This window comes from Bombina bombina, chromosome 1 (assembly GCF_027579735.1).
Source record: "Bombina bombina isolate aBomBom1 chromosome 1, aBomBom1.pri, whole genome shotgun sequence".
In the NCBI taxonomy this organism is placed as follows: Eukaryota; Metazoa; Chordata; class Amphibia; order Anura; family Bombinatoridae; genus Bombina; species Bombina bombina.
In genome coordinates, this window is record NC_069499.1 from 1,512,919,355 (window position 1) to 1,512,937,545 (window position 18,191).

The window sequence follows — 18,191 nt, forward strand, 5'->3', positions numbered from 1 at the left end:
CCCTGATCTGGTTGTCATTTTTTACTTGCATGGCTTAATTCTCCATTGTTAAAATAAATACAAGTGGTGAGGGGAGACAGCCCTGTCTAGTACCATTTAAAATCTTGAAGCTTCTTTAGAGAACTCGGTTTGCTTTGGTGCCAATGGAATGGAATATAGACTTTGTATTCGAGTAATCATGCCAAATCCATGTCCAATGCTTAAGGGTTACTGATAAAAATTGCCAATTAAAGCAGTTAAACAATTTTTCTGCTTCCGTAGTAAACATAATTGTTTAAAAAAATATGAATTGTAGTAAACTTTTAAGGATATCCTAGGCCTTGGATCAAGGGACAAAGCCCATCTGGTAGACATGAACTAGCAATGGGAGTATTGAATTTATCCTTTTAGTCATTATTTTGGAGAATATTTTAAGAACTGTATTTTGGAGTGATAAGGGGTAGTAATTGCTGTCCAGAATTGGTGACTTGTCTGGTTTAGGCAGGACCATAATACGATCTTTGCTTAGTGAATGCCAAGTTATCTTCTAGCAAGTTAAAACAAGAGACTAAATAGGGAGTTAAAATCTTTTTTATTGAATTTGTAATATGTATTAGTGAACCTTTCTGGGCCTAGGATTTTCAAAGTATGGAGATTGTCTATTGAGTCAGTGATGTCTTGAATGGCAATGGATTCATCCAGGATTTCAACTTGTTTTCCTGGACAGGGAAGATAAACTTGCCTTGTAGATATATTTATGCACAAGTGATTCTGGGTAGGTAACTGGTAACATTGTTCATACTGTAGTAGTCACAAAAGACCTTAGATATTTCTAGACTATCGTGTAATTGAGCTTGAGTACCTTGGTGGGTACTTTTGAGGAGAGATTGGTGCAGGGTTTAACAAGGTAGAATCTGTGGGGGTGGAGTGTTGGTGGCAACCAAGGATGTCAGTAGGTTGTACACGTTGGGAAGTCTTTATGATTACTTAAGATAGTGGATGATGATTGTGCATTATATATGGAAATAATACTAATGGTGAGTTAAGAGACAACAAAGATTAATGCCAAAGCCTTATAAATAAATACATTAATAGAAATGTGATCGCTATGCACCTTATAGTGGAAAGGTACTGAACAAAACAGTGAATCCCCAGGTATCAGAGGCATATTTTCAGCCTTAGTGCTTACTCCAAATAACAGGGGGTACATAAGGGGCTAGTTATCTTCCCAGTAGGTATTTCCTTATGCTTTATCAGTGTTGGTGCAGATTTATGATAGATACAAAAAAATCACTTAACACATTTATAACATTGGTAAACTAGTCAGAACACTTAGGTTTGTGTTTAAAGGAAAATTGTCCTTTAAAATTGCCTCCCCTTTAATATGTCCTCAGTGGTCCATTTTACCTTCTGGAGTGTATTCAATTATTTACAGATAGTTCATTTTTTGGGGCATTTACCTTTTGCCTATTAAATCTACCACCTATACTGAAAATGTAAATACTGTAGTATTGGTTATTGAATAGATATGTAAACAAGAGGCAGTAGCAGAACTCAACCTCCCAGTTGGGGTGAAATATAGAACCCATCTCATTTGAAATAGTGTTCCTGCATGAGCTTTAAATACAATTAAAGGAATATGAAACAAAATTAATTTATTTCTTGATTTAGAGAGAGCATGCCATTTTAAACAACTTTTTAAATGACTTTGTATCAAATTTGCTTTGTTCTTTTGCTATCCTTTGTTGCAAAGAATACCTAGGTAGGTTCAGGCACTCCTGGGAGCTAGCTGCTGATTGGCGGCTGCACATAAATGTCATTGGCTTACCTGATGTGTTCTGCTAGCTCCCAGTAGTGTATTGTTGCTGCTTCACCAAAGCATACCTGTAGAACAAAGCAATTTGATAATAGAAGCAAATTGGAAAGTTGTTTAAAATAATATGCTCTTTATGAATCACAAATTATTATTTTTTTGTTTTGTGTCCTTTTAACTCTTCTCTGATGCTTTTTTGAATAGATTGTCCCTTTAAAGGGTCAGTAAAGGCAAACTTTGTATTAATAATACTAATACATTTCTGCTGAAATGTTAATCTATTAAAATATGTTTACTGTCCCTTTAATACATCAAAGGACCTTTATTGCATCTATTTCAGCCTATAAGCTATTTGGTTAATGGTTTTGGCATGAAAACATAGCAGGTAAACCCAAGATCAGCAACATAATCTATTCATCTATGGAGCAGTATTCTCTTCCGGTTATCCTAAATGATACAAATCATAAACCTATCCAGTATTGATCGGTATTCTCCAGTATGCACATATTTTATCTGGCCATTTGTTGAGATAAAGGGGCCCATTTATCAAGCTCCAGAGGGAGCATGAGGGTCTAAAGACCGCTGCTCCATAACCCTGTACACCTGCTCTGAGCAGGCGGACACACATCGCTGAAAATCAACCCGATCAAGGACGATTGGGTGGATTGACACCTCCCTGCTGGTGGCCAATTGGCTGTGAATCTGCAGGGGGCGGCGTTGCACCAGCTGCTCACAAGAGCTGCTGGTGCAATGCTGAATACGGAGAGCGTATTGCTCTCCGCATTCAGCGAGGTCTGGCGCTGGCGGACCTGATCCGCACTGTGGGATCAGGTCCGCCAGACCTTTGATAAATATCCCCCAAAGCCTGTAAGATCTAATATATATATATACTGTATATGTGTTTTTGTTTTTCTTAAGCTTTTGTATATTACATATGCGCTTCGTCAGAGATCTTACGCTTTTGTATATTACATATGCGCTTCGTCAGAGATCTTAAGCTTTTTTATATTACATATGCGCTTCATCAGAGATCTTAAGCTTTTGTATATTACATATGCGCTTCATCAGAGATCTTAAGCTTTTGTATATTACATATGCGCTTCATCAGAGATCTTAAGCTTTTGTATATTACATATGCGCTTCATCAGAGATCTTAAGCTTTTTGTATATTACATATGCGCTTCATCAGAGATCTTACGCTTTTGTATATTACATATGCGCTTCGTCAGAGATCTTAAGCTTTTGTATATTACATATGCGCTTCGTCAGAGATCTTAAGCTTTTGTATATTACATATGCACTTCGTCAGAGATCTTAAGCTTTTGTATATTACATATGCGCTTCGTCAGAGATCTTAAGCTTTTGTATATTGTAGTTATATTTCAAACACATTCTGAATGTTTTATCCTTTCGGTTTTAATGTCACAAAAGCAAACATCTAATTTATTAATACATTTTTAGCTAAATTTTAATGTTTATTTTGGTGTAAATCAGATCCTACTGGTAATACTGCCTTCTCAGGCCAGACAAGCTGAAAGTAAAAAGCGTGTAGTATAAGTATTTTGGATATCGCGACCGCGCTAACTTCTCGCCATAGACTTCAGTCTTCACTAAGAAGAATTTTTTTTAATGTTAATATATATATACTAGATATACTCATATATATAGCTATACACACACACACACACATATATATATATATATATATATATATATATATATATACAGGGAGTGCAGAATTATTAGGCAAGTTGTATTTTTGAGGATTCATTTTATTATTGAACACCAACCATGTTCTCAATGAACCCAAAAAACTCATTAATTTCAAAGCTGAATAGTTTTGGAAGTAGTTTTTAGTTTGTTTTTAGTTTTAGCTATTTAGGGGGATAACTGTGTGTGCAGGTGACTATTACTGTGCATAATTATTAGGCAACTTAACAAAAAACAAATATATACCCATTTCAATTATTTATTTTTACCAGTGAAACCAATATAACATCTCAACATTCACAAATATACATTTCTGACATTCAAAAACAAAACAAAAACAAATCAGTGACCAATATAGCCACCTTTCTTTGCAAGGACACTCAAAAGCCTGCCATCCATGGATTCTGTCAGTGTTTTGATCTGTTCACCATCAACATTGCGTGCAGCAGCAACCACAGCCTCCCAGACACTGTTCAGAGAGGTGTACTGTTTTCCCTCCTTGTAAATCTCACATTTGATGATGGACCACAGGTTCTCAATGGGGTTCAGATCAGGTGAACAAGGAGGCCATGTCATTAGATTTTCTTCTTTTATACCCTTTCTTGCCAGCCACGCTGTGGAGTACTTGGACGCGTGTGATGGAGCATTGTCCTGCATGAAAATCATGTTTTTCATGAAGGATGCAGACTTCTTCCTGTACCACTGCTTGAAGAAGGTGTCTTCCAGAAACTGGCAGTAGGACTGGGAGTTGAGCTTGACTCCATCCTCAACCCGAAAAGGCCCCACAAGCTCATCTTTGATGATACCAGCCCAAACCAGTACTCCACCTCCACCTTGCTGGCGTCTGAGTCGGACTGGAGCTCTCTGCCCTTTACCAATCCAGCCACGGGCCCATCCATCTGGCCCATCAAGACTCACTCTCATTTCATCAGTCCATAAAACCTTAGAAAAATCAGTCTTGAGATATTTCTTGGCCCAGTCTTGATGTTTCAGCTTGTGTGTCTTGTTCAGTGGTGGTCGTCTTTCAGCCTTTCTTACCTTGGCCATGTCTCTGAGTATTGCACACCTTGTGCTTTTGGGCACTCCAGTGATGTTGCAGCTCTGAAATATGGCCAAACTAGTGGCAAGTGGCATCTTGGCAGCTGCACGCTTGACTTTTCTCAGTTCATGGGCAGTTATTTTGCGCCTTGTTTTTTCCACACGCTTCTTGCGACCCTGTTGACTATTTTGAATGAAACGCTTGATTGTTCGATGATCACGCTTCAGAAGCTTTGCAATTTTAAGAGTGCTGAATCCCTCTGCAAGATATCTCACTATTTTTGACTTTTCTGAGCCTGTCAAGTCCTTCTTTTGACCCATTTTGCCAAAGGAAAGGAAGTTGCCTAATAATTATGCACACCTGATATAGGGTGTTGATGTCATTAGACCACACCCCTTCTCATTACAGAGATGCACATCACCTAATATGCTTAATTGGTAGTAGGCTTTCGAGCCTATACAGCTTGGAGTAAGACAACATGCATAAAGAGGATGATGTGGTCAAAATACTAATTTGCCTAATAATTCTGCACTCCCTGTATACACCTGTATGTATATACAAAAATATATACAGATATACATATATAAGTTCCAAACAGTGTGCACTCCAGATCAATAATCCACAACAGCCTTGGGTGCAGCAAAAATTATTAAAATATCCACGGAACAAAGCGCACTCCAAAGGACTTAATACTATCCTACTAAGCTTCTACAGAAGCAACACATTCAAGCTCTGGAAAATAAGAAGAAATCAACAAATATAGCGGATGAAAACAAAATGACATTTGTCACCACTTATTTGAGTGATAAGAAAGCAATACCCAACATTATCAATAAACACTGGGAAATTGTCAATACGGATAAGACATTACCCTTATTGCGGACACCATCTCCACGAATGGGATACAGAAGGGCTAGATCCCTAAGGGACTGTTTAGTTAAGACGGATCAAGTGCAATGTTAAAAGAAAACCACCTGGATGGATTTAAAAAAAAAAACAGGAGTCTTTCGTTGTTTGGGCTGTTTAACATGTGGGGGCCTAATTACAGGAACCTCATTCACACATCCCCACAAGAGAAAAATTTACTAACACCGATATAACAATACAATTTTTTTACTGTCTCTTTTAAATTCAATATTTAATTTATTCATTTCATAAGATTTTTAAATTACATTTTGTGTGAGTCCTATAATGTATGCATCGCCTTCACATACTTAAAGGGATATGAAACACAAAAAAATATATATATATTGTGATTTAGACAGAACATACCATTTAAAAAAAGTACTTCTATTATCCATATTTGCTTCTTTCCCATGATATTCTGTGTTGACGAGATACCTAGGTACGCATCTGGAGAACTACATGGCAGGAAATAGTGCTGCTATCTAGTACTTTTGCAAATGGATAACATTCTTGCAAAACTGCTGCCACATAGTGCACCAAAATGCTTTTCAACAAAAGATACCAAGAGAAGGGAGAAAAATTGATAGTAGAAGAAAATTAGAAAGTTTTTTAAAATCGCATGATCTATCTGAATCATGAAAGAAAAATGTTGGGTTTCATATCCCTTTAAATACAGGGAACACCCCTTTATGAGACAGACTAATTTTAAAGTAAAGAACTTCCTTTAGAAAATTCCAACAGCTACTTTATAGTACTGGTGAGATATCTTGAGAATCTTGTAAGCCCAGAGACCTCTAGTTAATTGAGTCCTTAAAGGGACACTGAACCCAAATTTTTTTTTCGTGATTCAGATAGAGCATGCAATTTTAAGCAACTTTTTAATTTACTCCTATTATCAAATTTTCTTCATTCTCTTGGTATCTTTATTTGAAATGCAAGAATGTAAGTTTAGATGCCGGCCCATTTTTGGTGAACAACCTGGGTTGTCCTTGCTGATTAGTGGATAAATTCATCCACCAATAAAAAAGTACTCTCCAGAGTCTGAATAAAAAAAAAGCTTAAATGCCATCTTTTTCAAATAAAGATAGCAAGAGAACGAAACAAAAATTGATAATAGAAGTAAATTAGAAAGTTGCTTAAAATTGCATGCTCTATCTGAATCACGAAAGAAAAAAAAATTGGGTTCAGTGTCCCTTTAATGGATGTTTATTTAAAACATTTTGTGATCCAGGAATCAAAGTGTCTGTATAATTCCCATTAAGGTAAATGATAACGTAGGATTTTGTATGTGACATTGACCCCTGTACACAAGAAATAATAATAAAAAACATTAGCTACCAAATTATGAATTGATCAGACATCATAATGGCCTTGCAAATGCTTGTAACATTGTTTTGGGGGAAAATAAATTTTAATAAAAATTAGAATTGATTTGTGCTCTAGAAAAGAGACATCTAATTCATGTATTACACTCATAGGGGGGTAGTTATCAAGCCGTCTACTTTTATGGCTTCGCCGGCCCAATACACCCGCCTAAGCTCGCCTACCTTCGCCGCCGCGGACCTGAAAAAATACGCCTAAGTTATCAAAACAAGCTGTCAAAAAGCCGCGGGGCGATGAGCAGCGGACTGTGACAGTTATCACTCATCCGATCTCGCTGCCCTTCAGCTTTTTCCCAGCTTTATTGCTAGCCTGTCACTAAGCACTCACACTAAACTACACTGTTCTATCCCTATACCGGCGCCCCGGAGCCTCCCGCAACTAAATAAAGTTACTAACCCCTAAACTGCCGCTCCTAGACCCCGCCGCAACTCTTATAAATGTATTAACCCCTAAACCGCCGCTCCTAGACCCCGCCGCAACTCTTATAAATGTATTAACCCCTAAACCGCCGCTCCTAGACCCCGCCGCAACTCTTATAAATGTATTAACCCCTAAACCGCCGCTCCCGGACACCGCTACCACCTACAGTATACCTAGTAACCCCTATCCTGCCCCCCTATACCGTCGCCCTCTATAATAAAATTATTAACCCCTATCCTGCTGATCCCGCACCTCTCCGCAACTAAATAAATAGTTTAACCCCTAAACCGCCGCTCCATGAACCCGCCGCAACCTATATTAAACCTATTAACCCCTATCCTGCCCCCCCTACATCGTCGCCACCTATAATAAATTTATTAACCCCTAATCTGCCCCCCCTACACCGTCGCCACCTATAATAAATTTATTAACCCCTATCCTGCCCCCCACTACGCCGCCGCCACTGTCATAAAATTATTAACCCCTAAACCTAAGTCTAACCCTAACCCTAACGCCCCCCTAACTTAAATATTAATTAAATAAATTTAAATAAATTAACTCTTATTAAGTAAATGAATCCTATTTAAAACTAAATACTTACCTTTAAAATAAACCCTAATATAGCTACAATATAAATAATAATTATATTCTAGCTATCTTAGGATTTATATTTATTTTACAGGTACCTTTCAATTTATTTTAACCATGTACAATAACTATTAAATAGTTATTAACTATTTAATAGCTTACCTAGCTAAAATAAAGAGAAATGTACCTGTGAAATAAATCCTAACCTAAGTTACAATTACACCTAACACTACACTATACTTTAATAAATTATTCCTATTTAAAAATAAATACTTACCTGTAAAATAAACCCTAAGATAGCTACAATATAATTAATAATTATATTATAGCTATCTTAGGATTTATATTTATTTTACAGGTAACTTTGTATTTATTTTAGCTAGTTAGAATAGTTATTAAATAGTTATTAACCATTTAATAACTACATAGCTAAAAGAAATACAAAATTACCTGTAAAATAAATCCTAACCTACCTAACACTACACTATCATTACATTAATTAAATAAATTAACTACAAATAACTACAATTAAATACAATTACATAAACTAACTAAAGTACAAAAAATAAAAAAGCTAAGTTACAAAAAATAAAAAAATAAGTTACAAACATGTTACAAATATTACAACAATTTTAAGCTACTTACACCTAATCTAAGCCCCCTAATAAAATAACAAACCCCCCCAAAATAAAAAAATGCCCTACCTTATTCTAAATTAAATAAATTTCAAAGCTCTTTTACCTTACCAGCCCTTAAAAGGGCCATTTGTGGGGGCATGCCCCAAAGAAAACAGCTCTTTTGCCTGTAAAAGAAAAATACAACCCCCCCCCCCCAACATTAAAATCCACCACCCACATACCCCTAATCTAACCCAAACCCCCCTTACAAAAACCTAACACTAATCCCCTGAAGATCATCCTACCTTGAGTCATCTTCACTCAGCCGAGCCACCGATGGAACTGAAGAGGACATCCGGAGCGGAAGAAGTTAATCCTCCAAGCGGCGCTGAAGAAATCTTCCATCCGATGAAGTCATCATCCAGGCGGCGCTGAAGAAAAGTCTTCGATCCGTCCGATGTCATCTTCAAAGAGGCGCTGAAGAGGTCTTCTATCAGGGCGAAGTCATCTTCCAAGCCGGGTCTTGAATCTTCCTTCCGCCGACGCGGAACCACCTTCTTCACCGACGGACTACGACGAATGACGGCTCCTTTAAGGGACGTCATCCAAGATGGCGTCCCCTCAATTCCGATTGGCTGATAGGATTCTATCAGCCAATCGGAATTAAGGTAGGAAAATCTGATTGGCTGATGGAATCAGCCAATCAGATTCAAGTTCAATCCGATTGGCTGATCCAATCAGCCAATCAGATTGAGCTTGCATTCTATTGGCTGATCGGAACAGCCAATAGAATGCAAGCTCAATCTGATTGGCTGATTCCATCAGCCAATCAGATTTTTCCTACCTTAATTCCGATTGGCTGATAGAATCCTATCAGCCAATCGGAATTGAGGGGACGCCATCTTGGATGACGTCCCTTAAAGGAGCCGTCATTCGTCTTAGTCCGTCGGTGAAGAAGGTGGTTCCGCGTCGGCGGAAGGAAGATTCAAGACCCGGCTTGGAAGATGACTTCATCGGATGGAAGATTTCTTCAGCGCCGCTTGGAGGATTAACTTCTTCCGCTCCGGATGTCCTCTTCAGTTCCATCAGTGGCTCGGCTGAGTGAAGACGACTCAAGGTAGGATGATCTTCAGGGGATTAGTGTTAGGTTTTTGTAAGGGGGGTTTGGGTTAGATTAGGGGTATGTGGGTGGTGGGTTTTAATGTTGGGGGGGGGGTTGTATTTTTCTTTTACAGGCAAAAGAGCTGTTTCTTTGGGGCATGCCCCCACAAATGGCCCTTTTAAGGGCTGGTAAGGTAAAAGAGCTTTGAAATTTATTTAATTTAGAATAGGGTAGGGCATTTTTTTTTATTTTGGGGGGTTTGTTATTTTATTAGGGGGCTTAGATTAGGTGTAAGTAGCTTAAAATTGTTGTAATATTTGTAACATGTTTGTAACTTATTTTTTTATTTTTTGTAACTTAGCTTTTTTATTTTTTGTACTTTAGTTAGTTTATGTAATTGTATTTAATTGTAGTTATTAGGATTTATTTTACAGGTAATTTTGTATTTCTTTTAGCTATGTAGTTATTAAATGGTTAATAACTATTTAATAACTATTCTAACTAGCTAAAATAAATACAAAGTTACCTGTAAAATAAATATAAATCCTAAGATAGCTATAATATAATTATTAATTATATTGTAGCTATCTTAGGGTTTATTTTACAGGTAAGTATTTATTTTTAAATAGGAATAATTTATTAAAGTATAGTGTAGTGTTAGGTGTAATTGTAACTTAGGTTAGGATTTATTTCACAGGTACATTTCTCTTTATTTTAGCTAGGTAAGCTATTAAATAGTTAATAACTATTTAATAGTTATTGTACATGGTTAAAATAAATTGAAAGGTACCTGTAAAATAAATATAAATCCTAAGATAGCTAGAATATAATTATTATTTATATTGTAGCTATATTAGGGTTTATTTTAAAGGTAAGTATTTAGTTTTAAATAGGATTCATTTACTTAATAAGAGTTAATTTATTTAGATTTATTTAATTAATATTTAAGTTAGGGGGGCGTTAGGGTTAGGGTTAGACTTAGGTTTAGGGGTTAATAATTTTATGACAGTGGCGGCGGCGTAGTGGGGGGCAGGATAGGGGTTAATAAATTTATTATAGGTGGCGACGGTGTAGGGTGGGCAGATTAGGGGTTAATAAATTTATTATAGGTGGCGACGGTGTAGGGGGGGCAGATTAGGGGTTAATACATTTAATATAGGTTGCGGAGGGTTCAGGGAGCGGCGGTTTAGGGGTTAATACATTTATTATAGTTGCGGTGGGCTCCGGGAGCGGCGGTTTAGGGGGTAATAACTTTATTTAGTTGCGGCGGTGTAGGGGGGGTCAGATTAGTGGTGTTTAGACTCGGGGTACATGTTAGGGTGTTAGGTGTAGACAGCTCCCATAGGAATCAATGGGATGTCTAGCAGCAGCGAACTTGTACTTTCGCTATGGTCAGACTCCCATTGATTCCTATGGGATCCGCCGCCTCCAGGGGTGGCGGATTGAAAACCAGGTACGCTGGGCCGTAAAAGTGCTGAGCGTACCTGCTAGTTTTTTGATAGCTAGCAAAAGTAGTGAGAATGTGCCGCACTTGTGTGCGGAACATCTGGAGTGACGTAAGAATCGATCTTTGTCGGACTGAGTCCGGCGGATCGATGCTTACGTCACAAAATTCTACTTTTGCCGGTCTCGAGCCTTTGATAACTAAGGCGAATCAGCCTCGCCACAAATACGCTGCGGAATTCCAGCGTATTTGAGGTTGACGGCTTGATAACTAGGCCCCATAATGAGAGTTGAGGGTTCAGAATAATTGTTTCTGAGCAACACAGCATTAAAAATAAATACAGGTGTTTTGTGCATTCATTTCTATGCACCACTGTTTTATTGAGCATACAGACTAATAATTTATGTTGGAAGAGTATAGTGAGATAAAATTATTCAGTCTGACTCTATGTTATTTAGAAACCAGTTACAGATAATATTTTCCATGAGGTGGGGCATCAAGAAACTTTTTTTTTTTTCAAAATCAAACGATCTTAAAAAATAAAAACACAATTTTATTTTTTTTTACCAAAGAACGTGAAGACTTGAGAAGTAATTTAAGTGAACCACATTAAATGCTGAAATCTTTAATGGGACCCATCTGTCCTCAAAAGAGAAAGGGAGAGAGAGAAAAATATATCAGAGGAAACAAGGGAGACAATATGTCTGAGCAACTTGTTTTAATTAGGGGAACAGTTTTTGTGAGGATGATTTGATCAAAAATGTATGAAATATTGTATATGACTGTAGCACCTCTGCTTTAGATATTCTGCATAACCTCTTCATTTTACAGCCTAGAAGCTATTTTTTTCAGACATGTTTATCCATCATTAAAATTACACATAAAACAAAAAGATTTAATAAAAAGAAGATTGGCTTAAAGCCAAAAAAATGGCATATGGAATTACAAATTCACATACAAAACACAAACAGATTACAGTAGTGCGTACATAATAACATATATAATATTAATAACATAATGATTTAGTTACACATTGATATATATGAAACACGTTATCCATAACATCTTTGTAAGATTATATGAGTTATCTATATGCTGTATAATAACTTAGTTATAGATTTAAAGGGATAGTAAACACCAAAAATGTTATTGTTTAAAAAGATAGATAATCCCTTTATTATCCATTCCCCAGTTTTGCATAACCAACGCTGTTATATTAATACTCTTTTTACCTCTGTAATTACCTTGTATCTAAGCTTCTGCAGACTGCCTCCTTATCTCAGTTCTTTTGACAGACTTGCATTTCAGGCAATTAGTGCTGACTCTTAAATAACTTCACGTGCGTGAGCACAGTGTTATTTATATGAAACACATGAACTAATGCCCTCTAGCTGTGGAAAACTGTCAAATGCATTCAAAATAGAGGCGGCCTTCAATGGCTTAGAAATTAGCATGAGCACATTTGATGATAAAAGTAAATAAGAAAGTTGTTTAAAATGACATGCCCTATCTGAATCATGAAAGTTTAATTTGGACTTTACTATCCCTTTAACAAAATCGTATACAAGAAAATTAAAGGGAAATTCTATTGAACAAATTAGATTCTATAATTTGTTAAAGCAGGGATTACCAATTTGTGGCACAAGGGCTTTATGTGGCCCACTGTACTAGTTGTTGTGGCCCCAGAGCAAGGTAGAACTAACAGTGACCAAGATTACAAGTTGTGCAGTACGGCTTTACTGCTAAAGAAATTGCCTTTGAGTGCGGAATGGTCAGCTACTCTGTATTACAAGTCGCACGGTATGGCTTTACTCTAGTCGTTATGACCTATACTGCAACGATCCATTCTGCATTCAAACAAGCCATAAACTACACTATTAACCCTTAAACTGCCATCCACCAGCATCACAATAAATAAATAACGCTGTTAGCTGTTAGAATATTTTTGTGTATTTTTTTTTAACAAAAGATCAAAAGGTTAAACAATAAAGACAAATTTTCACAGCCTTCTTTGCTCATATTTACCAAGGTTACAATATTTACCAAGGGTGCTAATATTATTATAATAAAATAAATGTCTATATATGTGGAGATATGTATTTATATTTGTATATATGTATTTACAGACATATATACACAAATAAACACATAAATACGTACACACACACACACACACACACACATATATATATGTGGTACCTGGGCGTGTTCCATTTTGCTAGATGCGGTAACTAACTCTTCCATTGTTACTTTTTATCTTAGTTGTGAGCTTGTAAGTCAGTGCTGGACTTTCTCTGTGTGCTATATTATCGTATATATATTTTTTGTAATTTACCCATTTGGGCCGTGCACCCAGACTTGTCTGGGGTTAACTGCCTGTGGCTTTGTGGACAGTGCAGCTTCCTGAGAGTGCTGTTTTTTGCACCCAGGGCTGTCCCCTTCCGTGTTTTGTATATATATATATATATATATATATATATATATATATATATATATATATATATATATATATATATATATATATATACACATATATACAAGTGCATTGGAGCCCTTTGCAGGTAAGAAGATGAAAACATGTTAAAGCATATTTATGAAATATTCATTTTTAATAAAGTGTTATAGTGTTTATTTACTGTAAATATTTCACATTCCAATGTTCTGTGCATAGCAGAAAATGTTCTTCTATGTATTTCTAAATTGATATTCCAATATATATCTGTATATCTATACATATATATAGTCATATATATAAATATAGGTATAGATATACATTATATTGTACCAAAAAAAAAACAAGCTATATGTAGAAATAAGTATTTATGAATAAACATATTCTGTTATTTGAAGAACATAGGAATGTGGAATACTCATATTTTTATGTCAGGTAAGTCGGGTTTGCGCGAGATTGGGGTGTTTTTTCCACTTTTTTTCTCGAATGGCTTTTTGCGCTTGTCAGGTTAGCACTAGAGCGAAAACAGTTCAACTCATAATACGAGCGCAACCCGACAAATGCAAAAAAGCTTTCTTCTAGCACAAATACGCTCGAGCTAAAGCGTTAATTTGCACTACACTCGTAATCTGGCCCATTGTCATTAGAGAAATGATTTAATTCAGTAATTTTAATAATCTTAATATCTTCATATCTGCTATGCAATGATAATTTGCAAGCTGTTATCAAAAGGCATTTGACAGAATGGCCTATTATCTTTATTATATAATAAATATTGGCCCACACTTCACCGTCCTACAGCAATACTTATAATCCGTATTGTATTAAGCAGTGAAATTAATAATAATGTCCATACCTATACAAACACTCATGCACGCACACACACACACTCATACACACACACACACACTCATACACACACACTCATGCACGCACACGTATTCACACATACACTCATACATACATACATACACACACACACACTTATACATACATACACTCATGCACGCACACGCATACACACATACACTCATACATACATACACACACTCACACACAAACACTCATGCACGCACACACACACACACTCATACACACACAAACACTCATGTACGCACACGCATACACACATACACTCATACATACATACACACACTCACACACAAACACTCATGCACGCACACACACACACACTCATACACACACAAACACTCATGTACGCACACGCATACACACATACACTCATACATACATACACTCTTATACATACATACATACACTCACACACAAACACTCATGCACGCACACACACTCATATACACACAGACACACACACAAACACTCATGCACACACACTCATACACACATACACTCATACATACATACACACTCACACTTATACATACATACACTCACACACAAACACTCATGCACGCACACACACTCATACATACATACATACACACTCACACTTATACATACATACACTCACACAAAAACACTCATGCACGCACACACATACACACACTCACACTTAAACATACATACATACATACATACACTCACACACAAACACTCATGCACGAACACACACTCATACACACACAAACACTCATGCACACACACGCATACATACATACACACACTCACACTTATACATACATACACACACTCACACTTATACATACACACATACACTCATACATACATACACAAACTCACACTTATACATACATACATACACTCACACACAAACACTCATGCACACGCACACACACTCATACACACACAAACACTCATGCACGCACAAACATACACATACACTCATACATACACACACTCACACTTATACATACATACACTCACACACAAACACTCATGCACGCACATGCATACACACATACAATCATACATACATACACACACTCACACTTATGCATACATACACTCACACACAAACACTCATGCACGCACACACACTCATACACACACAAACACTCATGCACACACACGCATACACACATACACTTGTACATACATACACTCACTCACACTTATACAAACATACACTCACACACAAACACTCAAGCACGCACACACACTCATACATATATACATACATACACTCACACAATTACACTTATACATACATACACTCACACACTAACACTCATGCACGCACACACAAACATATACACACACACACTCATACACGCACAAACACTCATGCACGCACACGCACACACACTCACACATACATACACACACTCATACACGCACACACACACATTCACGCACACACACTCATACATACACACACTCACACTTATACATACATACACTCACACACTAACACTCATGCACGCACACACACTCATACATACATACACACACTCACTGATAAATATGCCCCATAGGCCTTAAATATGAATCTCCTGAACTGCAGCCAATCAGCATCAAAATGGCTGAGGTCATGAACTCTTTTACTGTGATCTCATGAGATTTCACTTAACTCTCATCAGATTTCATACTAAACTTTTTTAAACTGAATAGGGAAATAACCTGAGTGTGCATGAAGCACGCTCCCTTGCCTGTCCCGGGACAGACATACTGATTTGCTGCATAAAGTCCTTTACAGTGGGGTTTGAATACTTAGGACATTTTGAGGTAAAATATCTTTCTTTTTTACATAGAGATGTTCAGGTGATATTTTCTAGTCAGCTTTTTTACAGCTATGCTGCATCACTTTCAAGTATCTTAACATTTAGGTATCATGACCATTTAAGTTTAAACAAATAGTTCATAGCTAAGAAGTTGTTCTACGTGAAGCATATGGAGAAAAGGTTAAGCGCTAGTTTCCAATTTTATTAAGTTAGAACCTCAACCCAGTAATTTTCCAGTTTTTATGCTGGTATCTGATTACTTAAACTCTGGCATTAAAGGGACATTAAACCCCACATTTTTCTTTTATGATTTAGGTAGATATAATTTTCAACAACTTTTTAGTTTACTTTTATTATACAATTTGCTTAATTCTCTTGGTATCATTTGTTGAAAGAGCAGCAATATACTACTGGTTTCTAACTGAACACATGGGTGAGCCAATGACAATCAGTATATCTATGCAGCCACCAATCAGCAGCTAAAACCTAGGTTCTTTGCTGCTCCTGAGCTTACCTAGATAAACTGTTCAGCAAAGAATAACAAGAGAAGGAAACAAATTAAATAATAGAAGTAAATTGGAAAGTTGTTTAAAATTGTATGCTCTGTCTAAATCATGAATGTATAATTATGACTTTACTGTTCCTTTAAGTAAGATTTGTTTTTTTATTTATATACTGTATATGAATTTGATTACCAAATTTTAATGGATTTTCATTCGATTGTCCAAAACGAATGTCCACAGGACTATTTGTTCTACCAAACAAATTAAACTTTCGCCACATTTGCCAATCCCTACTTTACTTGTAATCCAGCGCATTGTCTTATACGAAATCCACATCTGAAACATCTATAAGCTGCAATATAACATGATTACATACAGTATGTATATTAATAAGCTTGTGCACAATGCATCAACTCATTGATGTTAAGTGGTGCGCAAGTCTAACCCCTGCACCTATACTAATCTGCTCCCATAAAACAGATAAAAAGTTTGAAACAGATATACACAAAAGATAGGTTTGTATACGTGCGCTAACAGCTGGTGGATATGGTTAAAAATAGGTGTGTCTACAATAATAAAATGATAAGTTTAGAAAAAAATGTATTATTTATTAAGTAAAAATATCATAAATTGTACTATACACTTATATGCAATAAATAAAATATAATAAAATGGTGATATTCACTTACATATGACCGGTCATCTAAATCCTAACTTTTCTTATAAATATAAAATCTAGAAGCGATATAAACATTACCACCTAATATGTAAAAAATAGCAAAATAAAACAATATAAGCAGTTTCCACCTTATGTATCAATTATGGCAATATGATTTGTTACCATATATAAGCTTATTAGTACGCTTTATACATCCTTGAACTATATATTAGTCTTTCGTACTAATAAGCTTATATATGATAACAAAGCATATGCGTGATACAAATTGCATAATTGTAGGGTGACCATATTGCCGCTTTAAAAAGGGACACATATGAAAAAACATAATTTATGTAAGAATTTACCAGATAAATTAATTTCTTTCATATTGGCAAGAGTCCATGAGCTAGTGACGTATGGGATATACATTCCTACCAGTAGGGGCAAAGTTTCCCAAACCTCAAAATGCCTATAAATACACCCCTCACCACACCCACAATTCATTTTAACGAATAGCCAAGAAGTGGGGTGATAAAGAAAGGAGTAAAAAGCATCAACAAAGGAATTTGGAAATAATTGTGCTTTATACAAAAAATCATAACCACCATAAAAAGGGTGGGCCTCATGGACTCTTGCCAATATGAAAGGAATTAATTTATCAAGTAAATTCTTACATAAATTATGTTTTCTTTCATGTAATTGGCAAGAGTCCATGAGCTAGTGACATATGGGATATCAATACCCAAGATGTGGAACTCCACGCAAGAGTCACTAGAGAGGGAGGGATAAAAATAAACAACAGCCAATTCTCGCAGAAAAAATAATCCACAACCCAAAATATAAGTTATTCTCATAATGAAAAGAAAAACTTAAAACATCAGCAGAAGAATCAAACTGAAACAGCTGCCTGAAGA